Source organism: Clarias gariepinus, chromosome 1, assembly GCF_024256425.1.
Source record: "Clarias gariepinus isolate MV-2021 ecotype Netherlands chromosome 1, CGAR_prim_01v2, whole genome shotgun sequence".
Taxonomy (NCBI): Eukaryota; Metazoa; Chordata; class Actinopteri; order Siluriformes; family Clariidae; genus Clarias; species Clarias gariepinus.
In genome coordinates, this window is record NC_071100.1 from 8767889 (window position 1) to 8783666 (window position 15778).

The following is a 15778-nucleotide window of genomic DNA, read 5'->3' on the forward strand; positions in this document are numbered from 1 at the left end:
GGGAAAAGCAGCAAGGAGACTGGCTCTGACCATTTCAATAATTCACATATACACAGAGTTTCAGTTCATTTTCTGATGCGCTCAAGTTCACCGAAAACAATACAGAATAGCATTTGCTTTAATTATTTTACAAAATTATAAAGTTTTTTTCGTCATTGTGAGTGCACGTAAATAAAAGTAGAGTCTATATAAAGGCTATGTAGCTTATATAGTTTAACCATATAGTTAATGGTTATTTAGTTTAATTTATTTCAGTTAATAAATCTACTACAAATTTAAAGAACACAAAATATAAGATTACCCAAGACCCTACATGTGTAGCTTTTTTAATTACACATAAAATCTAAAGGCTCAGTGTTTTAACGTTTACGTTGCTTAAAAATCGACCCTAAAAAGTATTTAATTTTAATTATAAATTTGTACTGTAATGTTACTATTGTGATTATGAATTTGTTTAAATACAGTGTTTCACTTGATTTTATCTGCAACTCTGTGCGGCTTATTAATCCTGGAGAGAACGACCTGATGCCTGAGGCATCAGTCTATAGTTATATAGCGCCACTCAGTGGTAAAAGCCAGCAAACGCACAAACCCAAATGCTGTCACCATACGCAGCGACGGTAAAAGTAACATACCGCTTGTCCACCTACTGTTCATATGTATTGTACACAAGTATCCACAGCCTTTGCTATGACACTTAAAATTAAGCTCAGGTACATCCTGTTTCTACTCATCATCCTTGAAATGTTGAGTCCACCTGTGGTAAATTCAGTTTATTGGACATTATTTGGCAAGACTCCTGTCTATTTAAGGTCTCACAGTTAGTAGTGCAAGTTTGAACACAAACCAAGCCATGATGTGCAAGGAATTGTCTGTAGACCTCACAGACAGGTCTGTCACAAAAGGATTGTATCGAGGCATGGGTCTGGGGGAGGGTACAGAAAAAAATTCTGCAGCCTTGCATAATGGACGGAGTTTGGAACCACCAATACTCTTCCTATACAGTTAATAGTGCAAGTCTGAACACAAACCAAGCCATGGTGTGCAAGGTATTGTCTGTAGACCTTACAGACAGGTCTATCACAGACAGAATTGTATCAAGGCATAGGTCTGGGGGAGGGTACAGAAAAATTTCTGCAGCCTTGCAGAATGGACAGAGTTTGGAACCACCAGTACTCTTCCTAGAGCAGTCCGTCTGCCCGAAGTGGGTGAATAGGGGAGAAGGGCCTTAGTCAGCTGACCAACAATCAAATGGTCACTCTGAAAGAGCTCAGTGTTTCTCTGTGGAGAGAGGAGGACATTCCAGGAGAACAACCATATCTGCAACACTCCACCAATCAACTAACCATAACCTAGGCTTGCATGGTAGAGTGGCCAGATTAAAGCCACTTCTCAGTAAAAGGCACATGGCAGGCATCTGGAGTTTTTCAAAAGGTACCTCTCAGACAATGAGAAACATTTTTTTGTTGTTGTTGTTGTTGAAGCACATTTGCACCAATTACAACCTAAAGTCTTTGAGTATGATACTACAAGATGCTTTTTCTTCTGGAAGGATCTCATCTTTCCACAGAGAAACACTGGAGCTCTCTTAGACTTACCATCTGGCTCTTGTTCTTAGTTATGTCCAGCTATCCAATCTTCTATAGCAAGACATCATTTGTTTTGGCAACATGATATTGGGGCCTTGTTGACCAAGTTCTCCATTTGCAGACCTTATCATTTGAGAGCCATAACAATGCTATGTTAGAAGGAAGGCTATATATTTTATGGAAGTCATAGCATTTATTATCTTTCAACATCTTAAGCTGGATCCAAGATGGCGGCGCGGCAGTAGCACGCAGCGGCCGCTCCGGAGCCAAAATGGTGCTACGTTGTTTACGTTGTTTACGTTTTGTGTGTAACGCGGTTATTTTACTCCGTGTATGGATACCGTCGCGACTGGTGTCCGTACATACAACACCCAGACACTTTTGTTCCTAAATAACCCGGGTAACAACATCCACGATGAGCTGCGGGAAAAGCTACGCGACCTCGGCTTGCTGCGCGAACCAGGCCTCAAAGCCTCGGCGTTGCCTGATGCCGGCGGCCGGAGGAAGGGTCATCGGAAGCGGTGCGCGAGGAAGCAGAAGCGCGGCAAGCGGGCGGGAGTCTGTGCTAGGCTAAAAACAAACCCTAGCCGGACGGCTCTCCCGTCCATCATCCTATCCAACGTCTGCTCCCTGGACAATAAACTGGACTACATCCGACTCCAGCAGGCTACACAGCGTGAGGTTAGAGACTGCTGTGTCTTTGTTTTCACGGAGACATGGCTCAGCGACAGAGTACCGGACGCCGCTATTCAGCTAGACGGGCTAGCCTCGTTTCGCGCCGACAGAAATGCAGCTCTGTGCGGTAAGACTCGTGGTGGCGGCTTGTGTGTTTACATCAACACGAAATGGTGCAAGAACTCTGTGCTAGTTTCTAGTTATTGCTCATTGCTAGTGGAGTTTGTGATTGTTAGATGCAGACCTTTTTATTTACCACGGGAATTCACCACTGTTTTCATTATCGGAGTGTACATTCCACCTAGCGCTAATGCTAAGGAAGCGCTATGGGAACTGTATACAAAGATCAGTGAACTGCAAAATACACACCCGGATGGACTGTTTATTGTTGCTGGAGATTTCAACCATGCAAATCTCAAGTCAGTGCTTCCTAGATTCCATCAGTATGTGGACTTTGCAACGAGAGGGAAAAACACGCTGGATCTTGTTTACACAAACATCCCCGGCGCATATCGGGCAGAGCCCCGCCCCCACCTCGGCTACTCAGACCACATCTCTGTTATGCTAATTCCAGCATACAGACCACTCGTCAGGCGCTCAAAACCGGTTCTGAAGCAGGTGAAAACCTGGCCAGCAGGAGCCATCTCTGCCCTTCAGGACTGTTTCGAGAGCACTGACTGGAACATGTTTAGGGAGGCTGCAACTTACGGTGACTTCACTGACTTGGAGGAGTACACGTCATCAGTGACCAGCTACATTAACAAGTGCACCGATGACGTCACTGTCTCCAAGAACATCATCTCACGACCCAACCAGAAACCCTGGATTACTGCGGAGGTGCGTGCACTTCTGAGGACCCGAGACTGTGCCTTCAAAGCGGGAGACAAGGTGGCCCTCAGAACAGCAAGGGCCAAACTATCTCGGGCCATCAGAGAGGCAAAGCGCGCACACGCCCAGAGAATCCACAATCACTTCAGGGACAGCGGCGACACACGGCGCATGTGGCAGGGCTTACAAGCCATCACTCACTACAGGACGACATCACCTGCCTGTGACGGTGACGGCTCCCTCCCAGATGCGCTGAACAACTTCTACGCTCGGTTCGACAGGCAGAACGACGTGGCGGCGAGGAAGTCCACCCCTCCTCCGAACGACCAGGTGCTGTGTCTCACTACAGCTCAGGTGAGGAAAACTCTACGCAGAGTCAACCCACGTAAAGCTGCTGGACCAGACAACATCCCAGGCAGAGTGCTCAGAGAATGTGCTGAACAGCTGGCAGATGTTCTTACCGACATCTTCAACATCTCTTTGAGCAGCGCCGTCGTTCCCACGTGCTTCAAAGCCACCACCATCGTCCCCGTGCCCAAGAAGTCTACTGTGTCCTGTCTCAATGACTACCGTCCCGTTGCACTTACACCCACCATCATGAAGTGCTTCGAGCGGCTCGTCATGAGACACATCAAGACGCTGCTGCCCCCTTCACTGGACCCACTGCAATTTGCGTATCGTCCTAACCGCTCAACGGACGATGCCATCTCCACTACACTCCATCTTGCCCTCACACACTTGGACAAGAAGGACGCATACGTTCGAATGCTGTACATAGACTTCAGCTCAGCATTCAACACTATCATCCCCCAACAACTGATCGGGAAGCTGAGCCTGTTGGGCCTGAACACCTCCCTCTGCAACTGGATCCTAGACTTTCTGACCGGAAGGCCTCAGTCAGTACGGATCGGGAACTGCACCTCCAGCACCACCACACTGAGCACTGGGGCCCCACAAGGCTGTGTGCTCAGTCCCCTGCTGTTCACACTGCTGACTCACGACTGTGTAGCAACACACAGTTCGAATCACATCATTAAGTTCGCTGATGACACGACCGTGGTGGGTCTCATTAGCAAGAACGACGAGTCAGCGTACAGAGAGGAAGTGCAGAGGCTAACGGACTGGTGCAACAACAACAACCTGTCTCTGAATGTCGACAAGACAAAAGAGATGGTTGTTGACTTCAGGAGGACACGAGGCGACCATTCTCCGCTGAGCATCAACGGCTCCTCTGTGGAGATTGTCGAAAACACTAAATTCCTGGGTGTCCACCTGGAGAAGGACCTCAACTGGTCCCTCAACACCAGCTCCCTACACAAGAAAGCCCAACAGCGTCTTTTCTTTCTGAGAAGACTGAGAAAGGCCCAGCTTCCACCACCGATCCTGATCACCTTCTATAGAGGGACTATCGAGAGCATCCTGAGCGGCTGCATCACTGTCTGGTTTGGGAATTGTGCCATATCGGACCGCAAAACCCTACAGCGGATAGTAAGGACAGCGGAGAAGATCATTGGGGTCTCTCTTCCCTTCATTGAAGACATCTACACCACACGCTGCATCCGCAAAGCCAACAGCATTGTGGCTGATCGGACACACCCCTCTCACACACACTTCACACTCCTGCCATCTGGAAAAAGGTACCGAAGCATTCGGGCACACACATCCAGACTGTGCAACAGTTTTTTCCACAAGCCATCCGTCTTCTCAACAAAAAGGGACTGAACTGATAAACACACACACACACACACACACACAAACATTATCACTCAGCTTAACTACTACAACTCAACTACATTAATACATCAAAACACTGTGACTGGACTGACAAATCAACACAAGCGCAGACACACTGACCCACACAAACTATCCTACACACATCTGTAAATGCCTCACTGTTTATCTCTTCTGCACAATATTCATTACTTTTTGCACAAATACCAATTCTTGCTGCTATGTTTTTTACTACCTCAACACCATATTTTATGTCTTATGTTTTTTTTGTTCTGATATGCCGTTGTCGTCGCACTGTCACTTTGTTGTTGCTCGTTTTGCACATTTGCACGTGCACTTTATGTTGTTGTCTGTTGTCTGGGAAGAAGAAACCTGTAGATAGTCTTTTAGTTAGTTAGTTTTTTTTTTTTTTTTTTTTTTGTTAATTTAATTTATGTTGTAATTTATGTTAGGAATATCTGTCTTGTCTCTGCTAGCCAGCTAACTAGGCCTCCTAGCTAGCTAGTTTAGCTTCTCTGTTAATTTATGTTGTAAGTTTATGTTGCATGTAGCACCTTGGTCCTGGAGGAACGTTGTTTCGTTTCACTGTGTACTAACTGTATATGGTTGAAGTGACAATAAAGCCTACTTGAACTTGAACTCGAAGCTCCGCAAATTTCTCTCTAAACTCTAATTGGTTATGATAAATTGAATAGAATTTTTTTCACTTTCAACTTTCACAAATTTTTATATTGTTTTGTGGCTCTGAGATCTGCTGAACCATATGTGAACCAGATGGTATAGTTAAGTCAAGTCAGGTAGGCTTTTATTGTCATTTCAACCATACACAATTTAGTACACGATAAAACGAAACACCCCCAGGACCAAAGTGCTACGTATGACATAAAGTTACACCAAAAATTAACAAAACTGACTAGCTAACTAACTAAAAAAAAGATATACAGTATATACAGTAGACCACAAAAGTAAGTAATCCCCTCTAAGTTCAGCAAACATTTTCTTTTATTTTCAAACATTTATCTTTTCAAAGAACAATACCATAGAAATCAAACTTGGTAATATTTTAAAGTAGTAATAATGTGCAGCTTGTTTAACACTATAGCTTTAATGTCCTCTGAAAATAACTCAACATACAGCCATTATTGTCAAAATAGCTGGCAACAAAAGCGAGTACAGCCTAAGCGATAACAGCTGTACATTTTTAACCATCAAAGTCATATGTCCTATTCATCAGTTTTATGTGTTTGTCAGTGGCCAAGTATGTCTTCAGATCTGTACCCTATTGAGCACCTGCGGGCGTCCTCAAGCCAAAGGTGACAAAGTGCTATGTGTCTAACATCCAGCAGCTTCATGATATCCTTATGGAGGAGTGGAAGAGGATCCCAACAACAACATTTGCAGCTCTGGTGAATCCCATACCCAGGTGGATTAAGGTCATGATATTTAAGGTGCAGACACAAAATATTGACACTTTGGACACAGTTTGGATGTGTTCACGTAGGGTGTACACAGTTTTGTTGCCAGGTTTTTAGACAATAAAGAATGCATGTTGAGTTATTAAAGGACTGTAAATCTGTACTGCTATACAACCTGCACACTGACTACTCTAATTTTATATAGATATATACATATATATGACCTACAGGGTGCCGGTGGAAATTAGGCTACTGTTGGTCGAAAAAGGAGAGAAGAAAGGCATGTTCGAAAGCAGAGAGAGAAAAGAAAGGGCAAGAGGTTAGGAGTGATAGTAGGGACTTTGAATGTTGGGACTATGACAGGGAAGGCAAGAGAGTTGTTTGATATGATGCAGAGAAGGAGGGTGGATTTACTGTGCGTCCAGGAGACCAGGTGGAAAGGTAGCAAGGCTAGAAGCTTAGGATCAGGATTCAAATTGTTTTACCATGGTGTGGATAGGAAAAGAAATGGAGTAGGAGTGATCCTGAAAGAGGAGTCTGTTAGGAATGTTCTAGAGGTGAAAAGAGTCTCAGACAGGTTGATGAGTATGAAGCTGGATATTGAAGAGTTGATGTTAAATGTTGTTAGTGGCTATGCCCCACAGGTAGGATGTGAGTTAAAAGAGAAGGAGACATTCTGGAGTGAGTTAGATGAAGTGATGCAGAGCATCCCCAGAGGTGAGAGAGTGGTGATTGGTGCAGACTTCAATGGACATGTTGGGGAAGGGAACAGAGGTGATAAAAATGAGATGGGCAGGTTTGGTCTTCAGGACAGGAATGTAGAAGGACAGATGGGGTGGACTTTGCAAAGAGGATGGAAATTGCAGTAGTAAATACTTTCTTCCAGAAAAGACAGGAACATTGGGTGACATATAAGAGTGGAGGCAGAAGCACTGGTGACTACATCTTGTGTTGACGTTGTAATCTGAAAGAGATTAGTGACTGCAAAGTGTTGGTAGGGGAGAGTGTAGCCAGACAACACAGAATGGTGGTGTATAAAATAACCTTGGTGGTGAGGAAGGTGAAGAGGACAAAGGCAGAGTATAGGACAAAGTGGTGGAATCCGAGAAAGGAAGAATGTTGTGTAGTCTTCAGGGAGGAGTTGAGACAGGCTATGGGTGGTCAGGAGGTGCTTTCAGTTGACTGCACAACTAGGGTGACTTGGTGTATCATCAGGTAAGGCAAAAGTGGACAAGGAGACTTGGTGGTGGAATGGAGAAGTCAAGGAGTGTATACAGGGAAAGAGGCTAGCTAAGAAGAAGTGGGACTCTGAGAGGACTGAAGAGAGTAGACAGGAGTACAGGGATATGCAGCGTAAGGTGGCAAAGGCCAAACAAAGAGCATATGAGGACTTGTATGCTAGATTGGATAGTAAGGAGGGAGAGGTGGATCTGTACAGGTTGGCGAGGCAGAAAGATAAAGATGGGAAGGATGTTCAGCAGGTTAGAGTGATTAACGATAGAGATGGAAATGTACTGACAGATGCCAGGAGGGTAATGGGAAGATGGAAGGACTACTTTAAGAAGTTGATGAATGAGGAAAACGAAAGAGAACAAAGAGTAGAAGAGGTGACTGTTGTGGAACAGGAAGTAGCAAATATTAGTAAAAGTGAGGTGAGAAGGGTGTTGAAGAGGATGAAGAGTGGAAAGGCTGTTGGTCCTGATGGCATACCTGTGGAGGTATGGAAGTGCTTAGGAGAGGTGGCAGTAGAGTTTCTAACTAGTTTGTTTAACAAGATCTTGGAGAGTAAGAGGATTCCAGAAGAATGGAGGAGAAGTGTATTCGTGCCAATTTTTTAAAACAAGGGAGATGTGGAGAGCGGTGTCAATTACAGAGGCATAAAGCTAATAAGCCATACAATGAAGCTGTGGGAAAGAGTAGTGGAAGCTAGGTTAAGGGCAGAGGTGAGCATTTGTGAGCAGCAATAAGGTTTCATGCCTAGAAAGAGTACATCAGATGCAGTATTTTCTTTGAGGATGCTGGCGGAGAAGTACAGAGAAGGTAATAAAGAGTTGCATTGTGTCTTTGCAGATTTAGAGAAGGCGTACGATGCCGAGGAAGGAGCTGTGGTGTTGTATGAGGAAGTCTGGAGTGGCAGAGAAGTATGTTAGAGTAGTGCAGGACATGTATGAGAGCTGTAAGACAGTGGTGAGATGTGCTGTAGGTGTGACAGAAGAGTTCAAGATGGAGGTGGGTCTGCATCAAGGATCGGCTCTGAGCCCCTTTTTGTTTGCTCTGGTGATGGACAGGTTGACAGATGAGGTTAGACTAGTAAAAGTGAGTCCATCATAGTCCATGAAGACAGGAGTCTCCATGGACTATGATGTTTGCAGATGACATTGTGCTTTGTAGCGAGAGCAGGGAACAGGTGGAAGAAAATTTGGAGAGGTGGAGAAATGCTCTGAAAAGCAGAGGAATGAAGGTTAGCCGCAGTAAGACGGAATACATGTGTGTAAATGAGAGGAACCCAAGAGGAACGGTCAGGATACAGGGAGCAGAGGTAAAGAAGGTGCTGGACTTTAGGTACTTAGGGTCAATGGTCCAGAGCAACGAAAAGTGTGGAAAAGAGGTGAAGAGGCGGGTACAGTCAGGTGTACAGGATAGTGGTGAGACCAGCAATGCTCTACGGAGTTTTCTGTTTTATATTAATAAATATTACCATTTTTTGGGGGGGGATTTGTTAAATGTCAGAATCGAGCGAGGGAGAATTTTATGGATTTTTTAAATTATATTTATCAGTCAAAAATGTACATACATTTCCTTAGTATTTGATAGAATTGTCCCAAAACTGTTGCACTAGGACCAAACTTTCTACAGTTTTCTGGAATTTTGGCCCACTCCTCTTGACAGAACTGGTGTAACTGGGTCAGGTTTGTAGGCCTTCTTGCTCGCACTCACCCTTTCAGTGCCGTCCACAAATTTTCTATGCGTTTGAGATCAGGGTTTTGTGATAGACACACCAATACCTTAACTTTGTTGTCCTTTGTAACTAATGTTTGGGGTCAATGTCCATTTGGAACACCCTTTTGTGCCCAAGCTTTGATTTCCTGGCTGATGTCTTTAGATGTTGCTTCAATATGTATACACATATCTGGAGCGAAGTAAGTTCAAGTTCTATACTACATAGATTAACAATATAAGTTAACAAAAACCTGCTAGCTAACTAAAATATTTAGCTGACTAGCTAAGACAAGACAAATTGAAGAGACAACATACATTTACAACATAATTTACCAAAATAAAAACTAACTAGCTAACTTAGAAACTTAATTGTTGAAACTGGCTAGCTGAGATAAGACAGATTGACATTTTAAGTTACCAGAAAAACTATCTAAGTCCTATAAAAAAGAGAACAAAGTGCACGTGAAAATGTGCAAACAAGAGCAACAAAGTGAAAATGCAACAACATGACATTTCAATACTTTGTGGTAATGAGGTAATAAGTTGAGGTAGTGGGAGAAAAAACGGTAAGCAGTAAAATGTTCCTTATAAAAAGCAGCAAAGATAAAAATAGTTTGTTTAAATTAACAATTAATGGATATTGTGCAAAAGAGCATTTACATGGTGGTGTGTACAATAGTTTGATGGTGTTGATCAGTGTGTTAGTGCACATGTTAATTTATCAGTGCAATCCCAGTGTGTGATTACCAGTCCAGTCCCTTTTTTTTGAGGAGATAGATGGTTTCTGGAAAGAAGCTGTTGCACAGTCTGGATGTGTGTGCCCGAATGCACCGGCACCTTTTTCCAGATGGCAGTAGGAGGAAGATTGTGTGTGATGGTTGTGTCCGATCAGCCACAATGCTGGTGGCTTTCCAGATGCAGCATGTTGTGTAGCTGTCCTAGATAGATCGATTATCTTCTCTGTTGTCATCACTATCCCCTGTATGGTCTTGCGGTCCGAGATGCTGTTTGGTGCTGTTAACGATCTCCACAGAGGAGCCATTGATACTCAGCAGAAAGTAGATGCTCCATGTCCTTCTAAAGTCAACAAACATCTCTTTTCTTATTGACGTTCAGAGACAGGTTGTTGCCTTTACACCAGTCCTATAGCCTCTGCACTTCCTCTCTGTATGCTGACTCAGGTGTTCAGGCCCAACAGGCTCAGTTTCCTGATCAGGTGTTGGGGATGATAGTGTTGAATCCTGAGCTAGAATCTATGTACAGCATTTGAACATAAATGTCCTTTTTGTCTACAGTGGAATCCTTTGGCAGGATCCTCCGTGATCCATGGTGGATCTGTGACCTTTTCATGCATGGATCCTGATCCCCCGCATTGATGCAGTGAAAGAAGCCCTGCCCCATAAAATCTGCTTCAGTTAACTGTGGTGTTTGCATCATCTACATATGTATATCAAGCTTGTCGTCTTGAAGATATATACAGCAGCAGTCATTAACTATATTTTAATGATCCTTATGGTTTTATTTATATGAGACACCATACCACTGGAAGCTACTGAATTGTCCACATATTTTTTTTTTATTATTACAAAAAGAATGAAATCTTTCCCTGTCACTCTCATATAGTTTCAAAATAATAATATTAAAATTTTAAAGCTCAGAATGGAACCATCTGGAGTTTTTTTTTTTTTTTTTGGATGTATACTTCTGACTTGTAAAAATAATAAAAAAAAATATAAAAATTCTCCCTCGCTTGATTCTAACATTTAACAAATGCAAAAAATATGTTAATAATCATTGATCTAAAACAGAAAAAGTTTCCTCTGATTTAACTTTCGACAGTAAAGAACAAAAAGTTTTTGTTTTTTTTTAAGCGTAAAATCTGGTTTCAACTGTGTGCATATATATATATATATATATATATATATATATATATATATATATATATAGAGAGAGAGAGAGAGAGAGAGAGAAAGAAAAGTTATAAGGCATTTCTAAAGAAAAAAAAAAATACTCACAGAGCATCACAGAGAGTAGGCTAAACTCCATCATGTTCCTGTAATGACTAACTGACAAAAACAGAAGTGATATCTACATTTTCTGTGGCTTCCCAAACTGTGTGTGTGTGGATGTGTGTCAGAGAGAAGTATGAGGAAAGTCACAATTCTATTTTCGTGGACACCAACACATCTGCCAGTTTATACTATTTTATTTGTTTTTTTTGTTTGTTTGTTTGTTTGTTTGTTTAACCATTTAATAATCTCATTGAATAATTAAACTGTATAGAGTATTTACTTACTTTGTGACTTCCTCACAATCCACTAATAGTTTAGGGTGAGGTAACTCAGCATTACTGGAGCATACCGGAAACCTACCATTTCAGCAGTCAACCGGCTACTATAAAACACTAGAGGAATTTTTATTTTGCAAGAAATATATGGCCTTATGGGAAATAGGGTGAGTAATAAAGAAAACAAAATGCAAGAATTTTGGTCTTTCTTGCAAAACTTGACCCTTGAGCGTTACCGGTTCTGTCCAGCAGTTGGCAGTAATGCAACTGAAACCAGGCTGCCAATTGCTTAAAATACAATAATAATAATAATAATACTCATGCTCATTCATCTTCAATGCCGTGGTTCGTCCTTCTTGGTGGTATGCCAACATTACCCTGGATATCGTGGCTCTTAAACATTACAAAAACTTGCTGTCATATCTCTGATATGTCACCCATAATGTTGTGTGCATTGCAATATTTTAAGCATATTACTGCTCTTACTGTCATTTAAGAGCAGAGTGTGAAGGTTTAATTAGAAGATTAATAGCCCAGTTTTGCTTAAAATATTGCAATGCACGCAACATCATGGGTGACATATCAGGATTGGAATGTGCAATCAGTGAAAATTGAGCACCAGGCTGGTCAAATTTAGTCATGAAACCTCCAACACTTAATTGGCCAGAGTTTCAGTTTCATTGTCCAACCCCTGTATATTTGACATGTGTACCATAATTAAATGATAATTAGAGAGACAAAAATTATGGCACCAGCCAAATAGTATAAACCTGTGGCTTATTTGAGGAACGTAGAGGTGGAGAAGTAAGTGATGGCTGCAAAGACAGATTATTTCAACAGCCATGACCAATTGCACTCCCCATGTAGTGAAATTATTATTGCACTGGCCCATAGTATAATAAATATAAATGAAAAATAAATTTTATTATTATTATATTTTTAATTTATATTTTTAATTTATTAATTTATAATTATGTTCCATTTCATTTTTGTATTTTTTTATTTCTATTTTTATTGCCACTTTATTGTCATTTTTAGTGAAGCGAAGCACTTTGGATCAACTTGGGTTGCTGTAAAGTGCTATATGAATAAATGTTGATTGTTCATTGACTGATTGTAAAGAAGAAGAAAAAGAGGAAGGAGAAAAAGAAGAAGAAGAATTGCTATTTCTCCCATGACCTTTTTTTTTTTTTTTTTTAATATTACAACACACAGATTATAACATACAGATTCAGATTACAACACACAGATGAAGCAGCAGTTCTTTAAATAATGGCTAAAAAAGAAGCTTCTGCATTTAAATTTACCCAGGAATATTCATTTAACCCTAATGTTTTCTTCTACTATCCAAAAAAAGTGAAATCAGGGTTGTCTTAGATTTAAGGACAAAATACTAAGACATATGCATCAACAACATCTTAATAATGGTAAACTAATAACAGCATGATAATAACATCTTACAGGTCTGAACAGAGCACTGGAACATAGCAGGTCTGATGTCTGATTACCTAATATGCTCTGGCCCCATTTTGTCGCTATGGCCACATAGCTTATGTCGTAGATATTTGGCAAAAAAAAAAATCAGGCTTTGAAACCAGACAATTTAATTGATGCAAATGATAAACTAGTCATATTACATTAGAACCTAAAATACTTTACTCCTCTTGAAGAGAATGAACTAATTTCACTTATCTCTGCTGCAAAATCGTCAATCTGGGTATTAGATCCTGTACTGACACATCTTTTCAAGCAAATAGTACCAGCAATAACAGAAGCCCTGTTCAAAATAATTTACTTTTCACTCAGCAGTGGGTGTGTTCCAAAATCTAGGAACTAAGGAATTCCTACTTACTATATAATTACTGTACTAGGAATTAAGGTAGCGACCCTCTTCTAGCTCAGATCCTATTTGACTGATCGTTATCAGTTTGTAGATTTAAATGGTGACTTTCTGCATGTTCTCAAGTGAAGTTTGGTTCAGTTTTCGGCCCACTGCTTTATCCTCTTTACTTGCTTCCTCTGGGCAACATAATTTGTAAGCATGGAATTAGTTTTTATTGTTATGCTAATGACACACAGTTATACGTCTCAGCAAAACTGATTAATAAAGTTGAGCAATGTGTGCAGGACATAAGAGACTGGATTTTAATTAACTTCCTTTTGGTTAATCTTGCTAAGACAGAAGTTTTACTCATAGGACCACATGCAGCTGGAAGCAAGCTTTTTGATCAGACTCTAACTTTAGATGGCCTTTCTTGTTCCATCAAGTGCAACAGTAAGAGACCTCAGTGTGATTATAGATTTCAATTTTTCTTTTGAAGAACATGTAAATAATATTACCAGGATAGCATTCTTTTACCTCAAAAATATTGAGAGAAATAAATAAGATAAGAAATAAATAGTCATTATACGATGCAGAAAAACTAGTTCATGCTTTTAGCACCTCTAGGTTGGACTCTTGCAATGCCTTACTGTCTGATAATCAAAATTCTACTCCCAGCTTTTAAGACGTCTGAAGGAGGGTGTATTGCAAAAGCGACTGGATGTGTAACGCATGAGCCTCAAAACTTTTTGATAACTTCTTATACAAGAGTTAGCCCCAACTGAGTAATCTGATTTGATGAGAGGCACACCATGAGTGGTGACAGAAACACCATTTAGACATTTAAAAAAAATGTCTGTATATGCCATACTGAGGAGGGAGCGCACGTCTGCAAGAAAACACATCAGATATGTCATTTTAACAAAAACAAACTTCGATTTGGAACTTTGAAAACACTTTGACTCCTTAATAATACCTTTAAAATTATTCTGAATTGCATTCTGATGAATCAATGTTCTTTATTCAGGCTACAAAGCTAACTAGCTCCTAACAGAATTCCAAATCCATCACCTGCATGGTGTATTCTCCACACCCTTCAGCTACATAATACCAGTAAAAATTAAAAACTGTTTTATATTTTTTTTTATTTCTGTTAAGTGTGATGTGTTCAGCTGATAAGTTAGTTATATAAGTTGAGATCTAATGTTAAGCATAAAAATGTTTGTTACTTCATTCTATTTAACTGTGAAAACACACTACTTTCTCTCTTTCTCTCTCTCTCACACACACTTTGTGTTGTGTGGGAAGGACTGAATCATGTGTGTGAAACTCAAAACTAGTTATACAAGAACTTACACTGTAGACAATTGCTCTTAACCACAGAGCTACCACAGCTAGCTTCATTAATTCACACTTTCTCAACCACTGCATTTACACGAATGAAAGATTACATTGATTCAGTGTGAGTTAGCTGAGTTAGTTTCAATTTAAGCGACAATTTGTCCAGGTCATATGCATCTAGAAGCTTACACCAATTTTAGTATTAATACTCATAAAGAAATCTGTATAATTTTCATTTTAAACAATTATTCTTTGAAGCGAGACAGTATAACGGCATTTTTGCAGCACATATAAAATCATCTCTCTTGAAAGCCTGAAGTTAGCAACTTTTAGGTAAGATGGGTCACTTTTATGGAACATAAACTTTAGAAGTATCTTCATTGGCACACACATTTTCTGTATGATATGCATAACATAAAAGGTTATAAAATCAGATCAAGAATTTGGTCATGAGTGATTTTTCTAGTTTCTTTAAAAACAGCAGGCAATCTTTCTAAAAAAAAAAGAGAGGAAGGAACAGACACCACACAATCTCTTTCTACTAAAAGTAAAAAGCTAAAACTTTCTATTCTTTCTTTCTCTCTCTCACACTGACTCTTTTATTCGAGCACTTGCTCTCTCATGTAGACATTGACACAATGATTTATGCAACATTTATTATGAGAGTAGAAGTTGCACGAAAACAAACACTTCTCATTACCTGTGTACAGACACCAAAATGCATTCAGTGTTAATCATGTCAACACATCAAATCATGTTAATACATCAAAACACTGTGACTGGACTGACAAATCAACACAAGCGCAGACACACTGACCCACACAAACTATCCTACACACATCTGTAAATGCCTCACTGTTTATCTCTTCTGCACAATATTTATTACTTTTTGCACAAATACCAATTCTTGCTGCTATGTTTTTTACTACCTCAACACCATATTTTATGTCTTATGTTTTTTTGTTCTGATATGCCGTTGTCGTCGCACTGTCACTTTGTTGTTGCTCGTTTTGCACATTTGCACGTGCACTTTATGTTGTTGTCTGTTGTCTGGGAAGAAGAAACCTGTAGATAGTCTTTTAGTTAGTTTTTTTTTTTTGTTAATTTAATTTATGTTGTAATTTATGTTAGGAATATCTGTCTTGTCTCT